Here is a 9,330-nt window from a genome sequence, read left to right as displayed (position 1 = left end):
CAGCCGGTTTTCAGTTTGTTTCAATCATATTCACTAGAAATGAGCAGTTTTATTTTTTCCTCCTCCATATGTATAGACGAAATTGCATTTTCACAAACTCCTCTGAGAAATACTCAATTTCAATTAGGCTGCTGTTCCAGCAAAAGACGTCCTTCTCATTTAGTTAAGTTCCTTAAGACTTAGACCAGAGACTGATAGACTTTTTTTCTGTAAAAAACTAGATAGTAAATATTTCAGGTTTACAGGTCATATGGTCTCTGTGGCGATGAGTCAACGTTGCCATTGCAGTGCAGCTAAGCCATAGATACTAGGAAAGTGAATAAGTATAGCTGGGTTCCAAGAAAGCTTCATTTATTCACACTGAAATTTCAATAGAAATATTTTGATATTTTTGATGAGTTTTCTTTGGATAATTTTTCAATTGTTCAAAAAGACAGAGTCCAGTCTTGGTTAATGGGCCTTATAGGATCTTGCAGAAGGTCATCATTAGCTGATGGGCTGTGGTTTGTTCACTCTTGTTCTGGAAACACGCTTGCCAAAATGTTTAGGAAACTCTTTGTGATATTCGTTGGGTCCATGAAGCATCAGATTTGATGGAAAAGCCAAGAGAATCCTTCAAGTTTAAATTTCCCAGAATCCTACAATTTTAAATTTCTACCTGGGAAGGCCACAACTTCCATTATTCTAATATTCCGGAAGTTCTGTTCTTAGAAAGAAGATGCCCTTTATTCTCCAGAACATATTCTCAGCAGTACTGTACACTAACTTACTGGAAAAAAGGTAACACAATCGGAGAAGAAACTAAACCAAGGGAAATTTCATTTCCTCTCTAGCAGAGAAATACCAGGCAGTGTCAGGTTTTCCTCCTCCATTCATCAACACCTGTTCCAGATGAAGGTAGCACTTTGAGGGTCAAATATAACAGAGCACTGGGCATCCCCATTGAGATCCAAGGACTTCCTCATGAGCCGGTTTCCTCATTTTGGAAGCCCTAAAAGAGATTAACTTGCTTCTTTCTTTTCTTCTGTCGTTTTAACTATTAATATCTACTGAACGATCTTTCATTTTGCCAGCTATAATCACAAACAGCCACACGGTTGGATAGTTTATGCCCCTAACTTAACAAAGGTTTCATTGAGTGATTGATTTCATGTCTGAAAAAAAAAAAAAAAGAAAGAAATTACCTACAAGGTGTAAGTAATTGGGTGTGAGCAATCCCTCTTTTTCAGGAAAATGAGCACTTCATTCTGAGCTGGAGGTTGGCCAACCCAACAGCCATCAGAGGCCATTTTTTTCTTCCTCTTCTTCCTAACTACTCTTTCCACACTAGATAACTACAGTTTTCTCTTTCATCCCTGTCTAAAAATCAAGCCATTTGCAAATCTATGCTGCTTTGAAGGGGCTGGTTAGGAAAAGAAGGGAATAGTGTTATTTCATCCTACCTCAAACAGAATAAGGTGATTTCAGTTAACAAAGACCTCTAATGCACAGTTGAATTTTTTTTCCTTAATATGGAAAAAGTCCAGGCAGAAATTATTGGCTTAAAAATAGTTAAAAATTATAAAAACCATTCTTAGTTAATGGGCCATTAAAAAATGCAGGAGGTCACAATTAGCCCATGGGCTATAGTTTACTGATCTCTGCTCTGTTACATGTAAAGTCCTTTGCTTTTTGCCATAGTGGTGGGTTGTAGAGCTACGATGCCTGGTTTGATTCAAAAAAGTTTCTTTACCTCCCTGTGCCTCAGTATTCTCATCTGTAGAAGGGGGTAATAAATAGCAGGCTATTCTAAAGGCAAACGAATAACTTCACGTTCTTTGTATGGTTTGTTTTATTTAATTACTATTGTCCCAAATACCAGCATCTCTACTACCCAAATTCCACTCACTGAGTACATCCTCCTGGGAAGATAAGGATATTAGCCCTTGGAAAAGCTGCTTTTGCTTAACTCTTTTTGCTTTTCTACTCAAATCCTGTATTCTAGTCACAGAGAAGATCAACCTTGATCCCAAAAGGCTACTAACTCCTACTTCTGTTCCTTTATATATAAATTGTTCCACCAGTTTAGAAACCCACTTCTCTTTCCCAGACCTGCCTCAAAACCAAATTTCTAGATGCTTAGATAGCTTCTCTTTGAGGAAGGCATCCCAACCTTCACTCTCTGCTCCCCATGTTAAGCCTGAGGTCTCTGGGCTATATGCAGACCTTTTCTTGAGTGCTCTCGTGAAATGATCCATTGATCTGCTCCCAAGGGTCCCATACTGGTACCTCTTCACAGCAAATGGCTGGCTTTCTTTAGCTTGAGTCCCTTAACTTAACATTAGATCAGAAGTAAGAAATGAACCTTATGAGCATAACTGAACAGTCAAAAAAGATTTAAAATGACAGATCAAATTAGAGCTGTAGAGAATACTTGGAGAGGCTTTCTTTTTTCTGCTTCGTCTTAGAGACTTAATCAAGAGCAAAAGAACTATGACAGCCAGAAGAAGGTTGGCAGTACACCACGTTCTGGCCTTACAACCTGTTCAAGATTCCTGTATTTGCTTAGATTCTAGCCGCACTACATGTGGTCCTGTTCTTTCTCCTAGTACTGCATTCTTTTATGTCCCATGCTCGTGCCTGTGTCATAAGACACTCCATAAGAGCTGAGGAAATGTAGGCAGAAGATGCCCCCTGCCCCCGGGGACAGCCTGTTTTTGGAACGCCTGGATCATTTCATCAGGAGACAGCCAAGAGACAGCAAGAGTAACAGATGAGGTGAAACGAAGATAGCATGGAACCAGCAACCCCATACTCGTTCCTAGAACACAGACAAGCCAAATTGGCAACGTGTGCTACTTGCATGAAAGTAGGAAGATCTGTGTATTATAATGAAGCATACATTGGACCAAGGGTCTTGTCCTGGCATGGACCTCTTCCCGGCTGTTCCAAGTGTGTGTCATCCTCTTACTCCCAATTTTTGCATTTGTGCGGCAGAGTTGGTTACCCTGAGCTCTGATATGCTTTCCCAACCTAAATCCTGTGTTTCTACCCTGCCTCTCTGGGACACTGTTTGGCTTGGGAAGTTGTGAAGTAGTGATTTTTGGGGGAGAGCACCAGCAAACAGGATTGCTTCTAGTTATAAAAAGCCCATGATAGGGGCACCTGGGTGGCTCAGTGGGTTAAGCCCTTGCCTTTGGCTCAGGTCATGATCCCAGGGTCCTGGGTTCAAGCCCCGCATCGGGCTCTCTGCTCAGTGAGGAGCCTGCTTCCCCCTTTCTTTCTGCCTGCCTCTCTGCCTACTTGTGATCTCTCTCTGTCAAATAAATAAAATCTTAAAAAAAGAAAAAAAAAAAAGCCTGTGAGAAACATAAAGAAGGCTCTGGAAGCTGGGCAGGCATTCTCCAGAGCATTCTCCAAAATTTCCCTCGGATATGTTTCATTCCCTACCCAATTATAGGATGGGATCTATAGTAATCAGAAGAAAGTCCCCTAGACCTTATTTCAGGATCTGTTGGGACAACTCATTCATTGTGAATTAGCCCACGGTGCTTCTGTAACTGGAAGACTGCTACAAAGTAGTTGTCAAGGACAATTTATATAGTGACAAGCCACTGGTGGGATTCAGATCCAGAAAATGGGCTCAAATGAGTTGAATTGAAGTTTCCCATCTTCTGATAGAGATCATCTTTCTTATGCTGAATACAGTGTTCCTTGCTCTCCACCCCTTAATCCTAGGCGTGGTGGGAAAAGTTTTCATAAATTAAAGGAGATGACATTTGTGTGTCTATTCAATTGAAAATATCTTTTCTAATTAGTTTATTTCTTCTTTTAATTAAGGGATGCTCTTCCTTCCCTTCCTTCTCTTTCTCTGAATTTATACTTTCTGTTTCCTTCCAGAGTCCCACTGTGCTCATGTATCTGGCTCTCCCGGGAGTGACCGTTACATCTACCCCTACCTTCCCCGTTCCCCCGCCCCGCTCTCCTCACCCCCTGACCCGGACACCCATCAAGTTCCCAGCTCTGAACCCTACCTTCTCTGGACTCTGCTCTATAAGTAATCCAGGTGAGGTTAAATTGTCAATAGCAGGTAAGAGTATAAGGCTTCCATACCATTTCTTAAATACGAACAGCATTTTAATGAGAATAAATCAGAGCTATAATCTGTGGGATAGTATTTGCTAGTATCAACTGGTAGTTCCCTATTCTGCCTTCGATAAATTTGGCCCCATTCCTATGTTCTGTCCTATGATTTGAGGCCTTCATTCTTCCGGAGTTCCAACTACCTCTGTAGACATTTACTTCCACGCCAGGGAAGACTTTTTTGCTAAAAAGAAGTTACATATGCATGATATCAGTTAGCCAAAGACAAGATCTTAAATTCATCCGCATCTCATCCTTGCTTTCTTCTCTGCTCTTACGCCTCGATTTCCGCAATTTCTTGGCATTGTGTTTTATGAAAACATTGCTTGTACTGAATGTGTTGAGAGGGATGAAGAGTCATTCCAGTTGCGCTCCTGATATTGTCAAGGAATAAATTGTCCCTACACCCTCATTTCTCCACTCTGTGATCATCAAAATTATTAACAAATGTCAGCGGAGAGAGCACCCTCATTCTGTTGGACAGAATCTGAGCAGTAAACAAAAATTACACTTACTGCATTTTGAGGACTCAAACTTATTTTGAAGCTTCCTAAATATGTTAATTCGTACAGGATTTTTCTTTTTAAAAACTTACTATGTTCCCTTCACCCTAAATGGTATCAAACTTACTACTCTCCTGGGGGAAAAAGGAGATAAGATTTCGAGCTCCAATTTATTCTTAAGAGATTTGAATCACCAGACAGATAGTAAAGGAATTGATTCAAGTGTGTTTGGCAGAAAAGAAAGGCTTTGTAACCCACCTCCCCCATGTGGTTGCCATTGCGAAACCACCGAAGGAATGAATGGGAGGGTGCCTCTCCTTGGGATGAGACACCATCATGGTGACGTCTGGATTGGATTAACTATTCCAACCAAATGTTCACTCCCTCGCTGAAGCAGAAGCAAGGGCATGGTCAGATTGTAAACACTTAGCACAGAAGAAATGTCCAGAGAAACCCTAGGGTCCCTAGCCAGCCTTTGAGAATTCACTATCAGGCCCCACAGGACTGGTCCGCAAAGTGGGGAAGTATATATAAGTTTCCTCATTGAGTTGAGTTCTCTTCCTCTTGCTGGCTGACTCTTGCAGAAAGAAAGAGAAAAAAATGTGTAACAACAGCAAAGGGACCACACCCTGACATTTTCTTTCACCAGAATTTCATAGCCAACTTGGGACTGGTGAAAAATAAAATTTCAAGTCAAGTTACATTCTGGGTCGTTTTGTGGCAGTTTGTTCTTATGTGGCAAATAAATAATAGGGATGGATGTGAGAAGCAACATGTCTGTGGTTCCTGATTTTTAAGACGACACATACAAAATAAACCAACATTTTTGGTCAGCATGAACTTTGTCAGGGTCAATAACTTTTGTTTCCCAGGGGAGGCTTAAATAACACATTCACAGCTAGACCTTTAGCCTTGGGTACAGACTGTCAGGATTTCCTTAGCCTTTAAGAAAATACACGTTTCTCTATCAATCTACCTTATTTTCCTTAACATATTGATGGGACTCTGTAATTTCTGTGTAGGCTCCAGACAGCACATTAAAACACGCTTAAGTATATAAAGTTTATGTATATATGTATATATATAAATTCTTCACTGTAATTGATAATCTAAAATAATTCCCATTTACACTCTCCTTGGTCTAGTTTAAATAAAAATGATAACTAAGGTAATATTCATTTGTACATATATTCCTCTAACATTCATTAACTCAGTGTCTGCTATGAGATCAAAATATTGTAGACACAAGGGTTATTGTGGTGAAATTTAAACTCTAGTAGACAGAATCCTGAAGTGGTGAAGTGACAACCCATTTGTATTCAGTTATCAAGGAAGACCTCTCTGAGATCCAAATGACAAGAATCAGAGTCCTGGGAAGAACATTCTTGCTGTAACAAATAACTATCACTTGAAGCAGAAGTGGACTTGACATATTGAAAGAACTGAAAGAAGACATTGGGTTGGGAATACATTGAAGAAGGGGAGGGGCAGTGACATGAAGGCAGAAACAGGGGCCAGGTCACTTAGACCCTTGTGAAGATAGTAATATGGGGTTTGAATTTATCCTGAAAAGCCACTGGAGGGTTTTCAATTCATAAATAAAGATTTGGTGTTGTCATCCTCATGAAGAGTTCTCTGTAAGATATTACTCCCATCTACATAGAAAGGAACAGATTGAGTATGTAAGGTTCATGACTTTGAGCTAAGAACTTTAAATTGGAAGACAGGAGGATGTTTTTACGCTTATACCTAAGTACTGAATGAAAGGAAAAGAATTAGGGAAAATTGATGGGAATTAGAGCACATAAATGATTACTTTTCGTGGAACCAGAGTGATGTTATAGAATTGCAAGTCACAACCTCAAAAAACAATAACCAACCATACTAAGACAAGGCTGCCAATGACAGAGCGACTCTCCTGAAATAACAAGATTCATGGTCATCCAGAATGTTCTGCGTTTTCATGGTATTGGGCCAAATAATTGGTCATTTTGGTTGAATGACCTCTACAGAGCAAGCTAAGTAAGTACCTGTCCCTGAGTCAAGGATAAATGGTTGGATGGAAAAAGAAAAATTCAGCTCAGTGTACAGACATTTCATCAATGGAACACCAATCAAGCAGATACTGTGAAATAAGCAGTATTTACTCCGCAACTCGTGGAGTAGGGTCGTGGAGTTGAAGACCCTAGATTTCCAGAACAGGAAATATTTTAAGATTTTATTTATTTAGTTGACAGAGAGAAATACAGCTAGAGAGGAAACACAAGCATGGGGGTGGGAGAGGGAGAAGCAGGCTTCCAGCTGAGCAGAGAACAGGAAAATTTGTAAATTAAGAGCCTTGTATAAAGAGTGGAGTAAGCTGTGGGAGGTTCAGCTACAAAGTGATCTTGCTTCCGATTCCTCTTAATAATATCAGATTTTTAAGATCGAAGTGTTTCCTGTTCAGTAGTACTTTGGCCTGCATTCACATTGCCATTATCATCATCTATTTCATTACTAATACGAGAAGTCTTTGACAGTGCGTAGTAAATGACACACAGACAGTAAATGTTAACTTCCTCCTTTCTTGTATAAGCGTATCGTTTGGTTAATTTGGAAAGCTATTGAGCGTGATGTATACAGATTGGCCTAAACTTGTATTTTAGCACTTTAATTCAATAGGACTAACTCTGCACTCTTTGGTAACTGCCTGTTCACAAGCTACCCACATACACATGTTATATTTGCTAGCCTGAAATTTGCTTCTTCTGTTTTTTTTTTTTTTTTTAAATATTTTATTTATTTGACAGACAGATCACAAGTAGGAAGAGAAGCAGGCAGCGGAGAGCCTGATGCAGGGTTCGATCCCAGGACCCTGAGATCATGATCTGAGCTGAAGGCAGAGGCTTTAACCCATTGAGCCACCCAGGCGCCTCGAAATTTGCTCCTTCTGTTTTTCTTTTGAATTGAGTCCTCAATCCAAGTTTTTTCATTATCTGTGGCTATTTGTGAGCAAAACTTGAATTTATTCATTTATGACTTATTTTCTAATTTCTTGGAGGAATGACTTTCAAGACAAAAAAAAAGAAATTGCTTCAGTTCTTAAGTTCACTTTTCTAATTTGAAAATATCTAATATATGAACAAACATTCTTTTTTTTTTTAAGATTTTATTTATTTGACAGAGAGAGAGAGATCACAAGTAAGGAGAGAGTCAGGCAGAAAGAGAAGGGGAAGCAGGCTCCTTGCTGAGCAGAGAGCCCAATGCAGGGCTTGATCCCAGGATATTGAGATCATGACCTGAGCTGAAGGCAGTGGCTTAATCCACTGAGCCACCCAGGCGCCCCTGAACAAACATATTCTTACAGATATCTCTTGCTCTCTAGCATAGTGGGTCTTAGCCACAGCACCATGAATTCTTCAAGATCATACTACTAAATTTCTATGACTTGATGTGTTTATTTTTGGTGTAAATAAGACCATATCCCGTTAGAGCAATACTTGTTAGATATAATGCAGAACTGAAATGAAATGGTAGATCACATTTTTATTAGATTGTGCAATAATTTGGGTTCATGAGCATATAAGAGAGTACAGTCTGCCAAATTGACACAACTTTCACTCAAGCTGGGAGGCATATTGAACAGTGATCAAGTGAACAAATGAATACTTTTATAGATATTGGGTCTTTTTATTGATTTTCAACTCTAAATTCCTTTATGTATGTTACTCAAATCCCAGTATTTGAAAACAATCCAGGAACACACCAGAAGCGTGGTCCTTTGCTCTATCATTATACCTTAAGTGACCTACCAAAACTTTAATATTGAACTCAGAGGAACAGGTAGCAACATAGTGTTTCTTTGAAGTTAGTTACTTTATCACTTGAATAAATAATTTTATTAAAATACTACAATATTATAGCTAAGTGCAGACCTGTTACATTTATTAAGAACTTACCATCATTTTTCTGATGCATTTCTAAGTATACAATCAGATATTCTTGGAAGATTAACTTTCATACTTTCTTCTGTACACATAGACTGTACCCAAAGATATAACCAAAAGTGATCCTTATTTCTATGCTCTTCCTTTTGCCTAGATACTGCTCTTTAATAACCTTATATCTAGTTTATTTGAAAAGATACACATTCTACCAATTCCATGATACCATTTCTTTCTCTTAAAATAAAACATCTACGTTCCCACCAGGACAACAAGGTTTTCTCTTTATTATATTTATATGCTGGGAGAATGGATTTCTTAACTTAATTTTCAGGTGATGATTAAGGTTTTCAATAACAAAAACACTGGCCCAAATTGCCACTATTTATAAAGTATCTTTGTACAAGACTATGTGCAAAGCCTCTTACCTACATCCTCCCAGCACTGACAATACATATCTCCCCTCAACCTTACATAGGAGGGAGCTTTGCTCCAAGACGGGAAGTGGACTTAGCCGAGGTCAGAACAGGTAAATGGGGAGGTGGGTGAGGGATGAGTTAAATGGGTGATGGGCATTAAAGAAGGCACTTGTTATGATCAATACTAGGTGTTGTATAGAAATGATGAATGACTAAATTCTACTCCTGAAACCAATATTACGCTATATGTTAATTAACTAGAATTTAAATAAAATCTGGAAAAAAAAGTTGGTAAAGGGAATTGGAATCAAGGACTATCTTACTTCATAGTCTATAATCTTTATAGTATAGATACAGTATATA

Source organism: Mustela nivalis, assembly GCF_964662115.1.
Source record: "Mustela nivalis genome assembly, chromosome: 2".
Classification (NCBI taxonomy): domain Eukaryota; kingdom Metazoa; phylum Chordata; class Mammalia; order Carnivora; family Mustelidae; genus Mustela; species Mustela nivalis.
The sequence above is the reverse complement of the archived record's forward strand: the minus strand, read 5'-3'. Positions refer to the sequence as shown.